The sequence below is a fragment of the Capra hircus genome, chromosome 27, assembly GCF_001704415.2.
Source record: "Capra hircus breed San Clemente chromosome 27, ASM170441v1, whole genome shotgun sequence".
NCBI lineage: Eukaryota > Metazoa > Chordata > Mammalia > Artiodactyla > Bovidae > Capra > Capra hircus.
In genome coordinates, this window is record NC_030834.1 from 2,476,241 (window position 1) to 2,485,420 (window position 9,180).

Sequence of the window (9,180 nt, forward strand, 5' to 3'; positions counted from 1 at the left end):
GCACCTCCTCTCCCGTCACTGGCCTTCTTTCTCGCTTCATACCAACCACACTACCCTTCTCATCAATCCTGAAAAACACTAAGCTGCTCCCACGTGGGGGTCTTTGCACTTGCTGTTTGGAACACCCTGAGCAAACATCTGTGCATTCTACTTCCTAATTTAAATTTCAGCTCAAAAGGGATCTCTCCTAAAACATTTTCCCTAACAAACCATCTACTGTAAAACAAACTCACTGCTTGAGCCTGGGTTCCCTAGAAAAGAAAACTTGATTCAAGAGTTAAATACTGGGACTTCTCTGGTGGTCCAGTGGCTAAGTCTCTGTGCTCCCAACGCAGGGGGCCCAGGTTCGATCCCTGGCCAGGGAACTAGATCCTGCATACTGCAACTAAGACCCAGTGCAGTCAAATAAAAATAATTTTTTTTAAAAAGAGTTAAATACTAAATTGTTGGGCAGAAGGAACAAGGTTGCAATCCAAAGGAAATAAGATTATAACAGGGATGTGGGAGCATCTGTCAGGGGTGTGTGTTGTTCAGCTCTCATGGTTTCTCAAAAAAAAAAAAAAAAAAAACCTTGGTCTCACAGCATCTCCAAAAGGACTATGAAATTATTGAGTATCCTAAGTCTGAGACTGCAGGGGTCACAGAAAGAAAGAAGGAGCCATTTACCCTTTCGCTCCTTCCAATCCACTGTCTGCAATTTGTTGAAGTCTACTTTATAAGGTTCTGTTCTAACTGTGGTAAAATACACACAACATAAATTCACCATCATTTTCAGCCACACAGTCCAGTACTGCTAAGTACACTCACCTTGTGTGTCACCAATCTCCAGAACTCTTGTCTTCTTGCAAAACTGAAGCTCTATACCCATGAAAAGAAACAGCTCCCACCCCACCATTCCCCAGCACCTAGCCGCCACCATTCCACGCTCTGTCTCTAGGAATTTGACTCCCGTCGGTCCCTCATATGATTGCGAGTGTCCAGTGCTCATCCTGTTGTGTCTCGCTCACCTCACCGAGTGTACCATCTTCAGGTTTCCTCCCCGTTGCAGCGCGACAGGATTTCCTTCGTTGTCGTCGTTGTTCAGTCATAAGGTCATGTCCGGCTCTGCAACCCCATGAACTGAAGCACGCCAGGATGCTCTGTCCTTCACTATCTCCCTGAGTTTGCTCAGACTCGTGTCCACTGAGTCGCTGTTCCTCGTTAATGCTGAGTGACAGTCCACTGGATTCATAACCACATCTCGTTTATTTACTCCTCCATTGATGGGCCTTTGGGTTGCTCCCACCTCTGGGCTGTTGGAATAATGCTGCTGTACACACAGAGGGGAAAATCTCTGTTCAAGATCCCGCTTCAGTTCTTTTGACATTACCCAGAAGTGGAATTGCTGGATCATATGATAACTCTATTTTTAATTTTGAGTAACTGCCATACTGTTTTCCATCGCAACTCTGCCATTTTATATTGCTACCTACCACGCACAGGGGTTTCAATTTCTCCACATTTCCATCAACATTTATTATCCTATCTTTTTTAAAATAACAGCCACCCTAGCGGGTGGGAGGTCTGCACACTTCCAGGTTGTGTGGTGTGGCTCTTACAAGAAGCTGCTGAACAAGCTGGAGGATTCGCGCGTCCATTCCAGGCAGGGAAGGGCCAGGGATGGGGTCTCTTTGGACTGCCACTGTGACTGTGGTAGCTTTATGACTCCAAGACGGTGTAAGCAGTTGTTAGGTCCAATCCAGCCAACGAAGTGAACAGCCAGAATGGGCACAGAGTTAGGTACGGTTGGTAAACCCAAGATAGGGTGTAAACTCAGTTTAATATGTCCATTTGCCCCCACTTCATTTCCCCCAAAGGATTTGCCATCATCTAAAACTAAATGTTTAGCGTAATTGTTTTTTTTTCTTTTTGTCGACATCCCCTAAAACACATAAATTTCACATTTATCTTGTTCATCTATTTCCAGTACCTAGAACAATCCCTGAGATACACTAGGGAGACGTAGAACTATAACATGAAAAATTAATACTTCATCTAGCTTCTTTTTAGATTAAATCAAAATTCCCTGAAGTCTTTCCCCACCAGTTATGTCTCAGATTTGGATCCAAGGCCTCCATTTCTAGTCAACACGTAGAGAACCACAAGGTAATGAGCATCCCTTCGCCCCTGACAAGAACAAGCCAAAAAGCCTACAGAAGCAGTTTCAGAGAACTGGGGATGCAAAGCATGAAAAGCGAACGAAGCTTAAAGAGGAGGGAACCTTTTCTGAGGCGAGAAGAGTGCCACTGCTTTCATCCCCAGAAAAGCAGCGGGAGAAGAAATCCACCCTGACCATGCGGAGGAGACGCGGGTGGAGCCGGTCAGGGCCTTGCGCGGATGAACACGACGGACCGCAGCACCGGAAGCCTGCGACAGAGCACGTCTCCTCCATCCGCGGGTTCTTCACCAAGTGCACAGGGGTAGAATGCCAAGGTCAAGGGCAGAATTTCTGAGGGATGCCCCTGAGGTGCACAGGGCCTTCCACAAGTGCAAGGTGAGGAAATGCCTTCTGAAGCCTTGGCTTGGCAGGAAAGTTGAGGGAAACCTCCTTGAGCACAGCAGGACATCACGAGGGTCAAAAAACGGCTGTCGAAGGCTGGGATTGAGGCAGGAAACTGCTAAGACACACTTGTCCAAGGTACAGAGCCATCTCACAGAAGGCACGGGGCAGATCATCAGGAAAGAGAAAGATTTCCTGAAATGCAAAAGTTGGAAGCAGGACTAGACAGTTAAACGAATGGACTAGGTCCTCAAAACCTACCAGCCTGGTTATAAAGCAGAAGGGCGTTTCCAGGGCTGCGCTGGGAGTCAGATCCCAAAATCTGCTGAAGGAAAATTCCTGATTCACTCTCACAACGGAAGCTAACGGTGAGCTGTTTCTAACCAAACCTTCAACAAAGCTCTAACTCAAATCAACTGTAAATTAACTCAGCATCTTGGAAACCCGAGAGGAGTGTCCTTTCACAGAGGTAAAACATTTTGTTCTTTACTTTATAAAGATATGCGGCATATTATAAAAAATTATAAGACATGTGAAGAAGTCAGATCATGGGACCTACAACCAACACAGGAAATAGTCAACAGAAGAAGGGATGACCAAGTGGGAAGGGACGTAGGTAAACCTATGGCTGATTCATGTTGCCATTTGGCAGGAATCAACACAATACTGTAAAGCAATTATCCTCCAATGAAAAATATATAAACTTAGAAAAAGAAGACCCAAGGTAGGCCCAAGTAAGTATATTTAAAAAAGGAAAGTATATGGTGGAAAAGCTGACCCATGCGCATAAGCAAATGCAGGATTTCAGCAAAGACAAGGAAACTATAAAAAAGGAAATGGAAACTAATAATTCTTTGGGTTTACGGGCAGGCTGAAAGCAACAAAGAACGTGATCAGCAAACTTGGGGCATCTGCACCTGCTCTCCCCTGTGTCCTGAGTATGCTCCTCTGTACCACGTGACTCACTCCTTCACTTCCTTTAGCTCATGCCTCAAATGCCATTTCAGCACCAAATAAAGCCCTTTACTTTTTAATAAACCGCCTCCTTTATTTTTCTCAATAGTGTTTTACTATATCTGAGGTTATAGACGCAATGCACAAAAAAGCACGCATGTGTATGCCTACTGATATATACTTACTTATTTAAAACTCTTTGTTGGTTTTTCCATGTCAGAATGGAAGTCCTGGAGTTAAGAAACTCTGTCTATGCTGTTCAGTTCTTTATCCCTCAGTTCAGTTCAGTTCAATCGCTCAGTCGTGTCCAACTCTTTGAGATCCCATGGGCTCAAAGCAGCACGCCAGGGTTCCTTGTCCATCACCAACTCCTGGAGCTTGCTCAAATTTATGTCCATCAAGTCAGTGATGCCATTCAACCATCCCATCCTTGGTTGTCCCCTTCTCCTCCTGCCCTCAGTTTTCCCAGATTTATCCCTAGAACCTAAATTCTTTATTAAGAATGTGATATTTGTTCAATTGGTATGTGAATTACTGAATTAACAAATATATGAATGGAGCCAGGGACCCTGGCTAACTGGTGTCTACTGTAACTGAGTATGTACAGTATAGTGCACTTGAAGGGTGGAAAGAGAAAATACAAAGGCGTGCTTCAACAGTTTTCAGTAGTCAGACCTTGAAAACCATTAAGAACAGTCTTTAAGTAGAGGTCAGATGAGCAATTCTGTGTTAAAGAAGGATAATTTGGGTGGCAGAGAAATAGAATGAGATTGACAGGGAGGAAGCTGAGATGAAGACTATCACTTAAGGATCTATCTGCAGAGCAAAGGACATGACCAACAAAATGAAAGGGCAACATATGCAACAGGGGAATATATTTTCAAATCATGTGTTTCATAAGGGATTAAAATCCAAACTATCACTGCAAACAGTGACTACAGCCATGAAAGGTTAAGATGCTTGCTCCTTGGAAAGAAAGCAATGACAAATCTAGACAAGATATTAAAAAGCAGAGACATCACATTGCCAACAAAGGTCCTTATAGTCAAAGCTGCAGTTTTTCCAGTAGTCATGTATGGATGTGAGACTTGGACCCTAAAGAAGGCTGAGAGCTGAAGAAATGATGCTTTTGAATTGTAGTGCTGGATAAGACTCTTGAGAGTCCCTTGAACTGCAAGGAGATCCAACCAGTCAATCCTAAAGGAAATCAGTCCTGAATATTCATTGGAAGGACTGATGCTGAAGCTGAAACTCTAATACTTTGGCCACCTAATGCGAAGAACTGATTCATTTGAAGAGACACTGATGTTGGGAAAGATTGAAGGCAGGAGAAGAAGGGGAAATTCAGAGGATGAGATGGTTGGATGGCATCACCAACACAATGGACATAAATTTGAGCAAACTGGGATAGTGAAGGACAGGGAACCCTGGCATGGTGTAGTCCAGGGGGTTTCAAAGAGTCAGATATAACTTAGCAACTGAACAACAACAATCCAAGCTATGGGAAAAACTCATACAACTCAATAGCAAAAAAAAAAAAAAGAAAAGAAAAGAAAAACCATGAACAATCCAATTAAGAAATGAACAGAGGACCCAAACAGGCATTTTTCCAAAACAGACATACAGATGACTAACAGGTACATGAAAAAATACTCAACATCACTAATCATCAAAGAAATGCAAATCAGAGTCAATGAGATATCATCTCACGCCTGTCAGAATGGCTGTCATCAAAAAGGCAACAAATAACAAAGGTTGGGAAGGATATGGAGCAAAAGGAAGCCTAGAACACTACTGGTAAAAATGTAAACTGGTGCAGCCACTATGGAAGATAACATGGAGGTTCCTCAAACACTTTGCAAAAAAGAACTAGTGTGTGATACAGCAAGTCCATTTCTGGGTGTTTCTCCAAAGAAAATGAAAACACTAGCTCAGAAAGATACATGCACACTTATGTCCAATGCAGCATCATTTGGCTTTTTTGCCAAGACCTGGAAGCAACCTACATGTCCCATCAGTAGATGAACGGATAAAGAATATTGGTATGTATATTCAATGGAATATTACTCAGACACCAAAAAGGAAAGCTTGTCATTTGCAGCAACATGAATGGGCCTTGAGAGCATTATGCTAAGTGAATATGTTAGACAGAGGAAGACAAATGTAATATGATATCATTTATATACAGAATCTAAGAAAAATAAAAAACCAAAGTTCAGACTCCTAGATAAAATACATTGGTGGTTGCTAGAGGTAGAGAAGGTTTTCCCTTCTGAGTCAGACTCTAAAGAATCTGACTGCAATGCAGTAGACATGGGTTTGATCCCCGAGTCAGGAAGATCCCCTGGAGAAGGGAATGACTACCCACTCCAGTATCCTTGCCTAGAGAATCCCATAGACAGAGGAACCTGGAAGGTTACAGTCCTTGGGATCACAAAGAGTCGAAAAGGACAGAACAACAAAGCACTGCCACCAGCAGCAGTGGAGAATGCAGGGGGGACGAAACGGGCGAAGGTGGCCAAGAGGTGCGAATTTCCAGTTACAAATAAAGAACTCCTAGGGGTGGGATGCACAGCATGGTGACTATAGTTAATAACACTGTATTGCATATTTGAAAGTTGCTAGGAGAGATCTTAAAAGTTCTCATTATAAGAGAAATAAAATTATAACTGTGTGGTAACGAATGTTAACTACTTGTTGTGGTGGTCATTTCACCATACATATATATGATAGCATAATCAATACACACATATGTAATCAATACACAGATTTACACACAATATCACATACAGCATAATCAATACCATGCTGTATACGTGAAACTAATGTTAAATAATGCTATGTCTCAATCATGTCACAAATAAATTAATAAACCTAATGAGATTTTCCTCACATGTACACAAAAATTAACTTGAAATAGATCATTAACCTTAATGAAAAACTGTAAAACTTCTGCAAGAAAACAAATAAGGGAGAATCTTCATGGCTGTGAGTGAAGTAACTATTTTTCAGATATGACACAAAAAGCAAGCAGCGTGAAAGAAACTGATCGCTCGGATTTCATTAGAATTGAAAACTCTGCCCTTCAAAGATATTGTAAGACATGAAAAGGCAAACCGCAGTCTGAGAGAAAACGTGATATTATGAAACATGGGGCTCTTGCTATAATAAAAACAAAAGATGTTGGGAGCCTGAACCACTGATGGAGTCCAAAATAAAATGGCTCTCTGGGTTTCACATTGACGCTGGGGCAAGAACCAGCACGTCTCTGTGATGACTAGCTGTGGCTACAGTAGAGAAGCGTGAAGGTGAGCACACATCCTCAGATGACTTTGAGATTTCCAGCTGCGGCAACTGGGAAATCACTGCCTTTTGAAGATGAGTAACACTGAAGCAGAAGCAAGGTGGCTGGGGAAGATGATGCTTCATTTAAGCCAACCTGAGGATGTCAGCTGAAAATGTCTAGGAAGTAGCTAAACATATGGAAAACACTAAACTGGAGCTGGCCAAGGCTGGAAACAGTAATTGAGGAATCCTGTCCCTCAAGGTGGTATTTGAAGCTGTGAGAGTGGAGGAGACTCCTCAGTGTTTATCTCCTGTGCCTGTCCTTAGGTTCTGACCGTGCGGTCCCTCGTGCGTGCTATTTTTCAGATCTCTCTCCAGATAAAACACTGATTTCCTTGAGAGCAGGGATTATGTCTCACACTTTCTGTATAATCTTCTCCACACCAAAGATTTCCCCCTCTACACCTTGAAGATAGCAGAGTTCAACAAACAGGAGTGATTCATTTGTTAAATTCTTAATACCTTACAGCATATTACACTTATATTTTCTTGATTCTGAATATTTTTTACATATCTAGAAATGAAACGCATCTTATAATTGATATGGGCTGTAAGTATGGATGAAATTTTTTTCCAACCATGTTTGTTATATTTTCCTAATGCATCTTATGTATCTCAGAGCAGTGGAAAAAAAACACTGGCCTTGACCTTGAAAGATTAGCATTTGAATCCAAGTCTGTCTACAAGTCTTCAGTTCAGTTGCTCAGTCATGTCTGAATCTTTGCAACCCCATGGACTGCAGCACATCAGGCCTCCCTGTCCATCACCAACTCCTGGAGTTTACTCAAACTCATGTCCACGGAGCTGGTGATGCCATTCAACCATCTCATCCTCTATCATCCCCTTCTCCTCCTGCCTTCAATCTCTTCCAGCATCAGGGTCTTTTCAAATGAGTCAGTTCTTCATATCAGGTGGCCAAAGTATTAGAGCCTCAAATTCAGCATCAATCCTTCCAGTGAACATTCAGGACTAATTTCCTTTAGAACTGACTGGTTGGATCTCCTTGCTGTTCAAGGGACTCACAACAGTCTTCTCCAACACCACAGTTCAAAAGCATCAATTCTTCTGCACTCAGCTTTCTTTATGGTCCAACTCTTACATCCATACATGACTACTGGAAAAACCATAGCTTTGACTAGATGGACCTTTGTTGACAAAGTAATGTCTCTGCTTTTGAATATACTATCTAGGTTGCTCATAACTTTTCTTCCAAGGAGTAAGTGTCTTTTGATTTCATGGCTGCAATCACCATCTGCAGTGATTTTGGAGCCCCAAAAAATAAAGTTTGACACTGTTTCCACTGTTTCTCCATCTATTTCCCATGAAGTGATGGCACCAGATGCCATGATCTTAGTTTTCTGAATGTTGAGTTTTAAGCCAACTTTTTCTCTTTTTTTCCCATTTTTATTTTTTATTTTTATTTTTTAATATAAGTTTATTTATTTTAATTGGAGGTTAATTACTTTACAATATTGTATTGGTTTTGCCATAATATTTTCACTCTCCTCTTTCACTTTCATCAAGAGACTCTAGTTCTTCTTCACTTTCTGCCATAAGGGTGGTGTCATCTGCATATCTGAGGTTACTGACATTTCTCCCAGCAATCTTGATTCCAGCTTGTGCTTCATCCAGCCCACCATTTCACATGATGTACTCTGCATGTAAGATAAATAAGCAGGGTGACCATATACAGCCTTCATATACTCCTTTCTCAATTTGGAACCAGTCTGTTGGTCCATATCCAGTTCTAACTGTTACTTCTTGACCTGCATGCAGTTTGGAGGCAGGTCTCATCTAACCTACTTATGTGGTCCAAAACATTTGACCTAGATATTGAGACTTCTATTTCTTCTCATGTAAAACAAATCCAAACATCCTGCAGGTCATATTTCAACAAAGCTGAGAATAAAATGAGCTCTGAGGTCTTTACAAGTTAGGTAATTGTTCAGATCATAATAATTACAATTAACAAAACAACTTACTGTTTTCAGTAAATTACTTCCTTGCTCAGTCAGTTTGTTTTTTGAAAACAGGATTCTCAAAGATTACACCTTTCAAAGAAATGCTGTGCTATTATGTAGAAAATCCAAGATAAGAATTTTAGCTTACTAAACTATACTTTTCTTAGATTGAAATTGCATGTATTTAAATGACCACATGGTAAAAAAAGAAATCCATCTGCAATGCAGGAGCCTCAGGAGACATGAGCTTGATACTTGGGTCGGGAAGATCCCCTGGAGGAGGGCGTGGCAACCCACTCCAGTATTCTTGCCTGGAGAATCCCATGGACAGAGGAGCTTGGCGGGCTACAGTTCACAGGGTTACAAAGTCAGACATGACTG

The 9,180-nt window shown here is 41.7% G+C and overlaps 1 non-coding gene across 1 annotated transcript; it reads left to right on the forward strand.

The window, feature by feature from the left end:
* TRNAG-CCC lies at positions 293 to 365 on the forward strand. Its single transcript has one exon. It is a non-coding gene; the product is annotated as a tRNA-Gly (tRNA).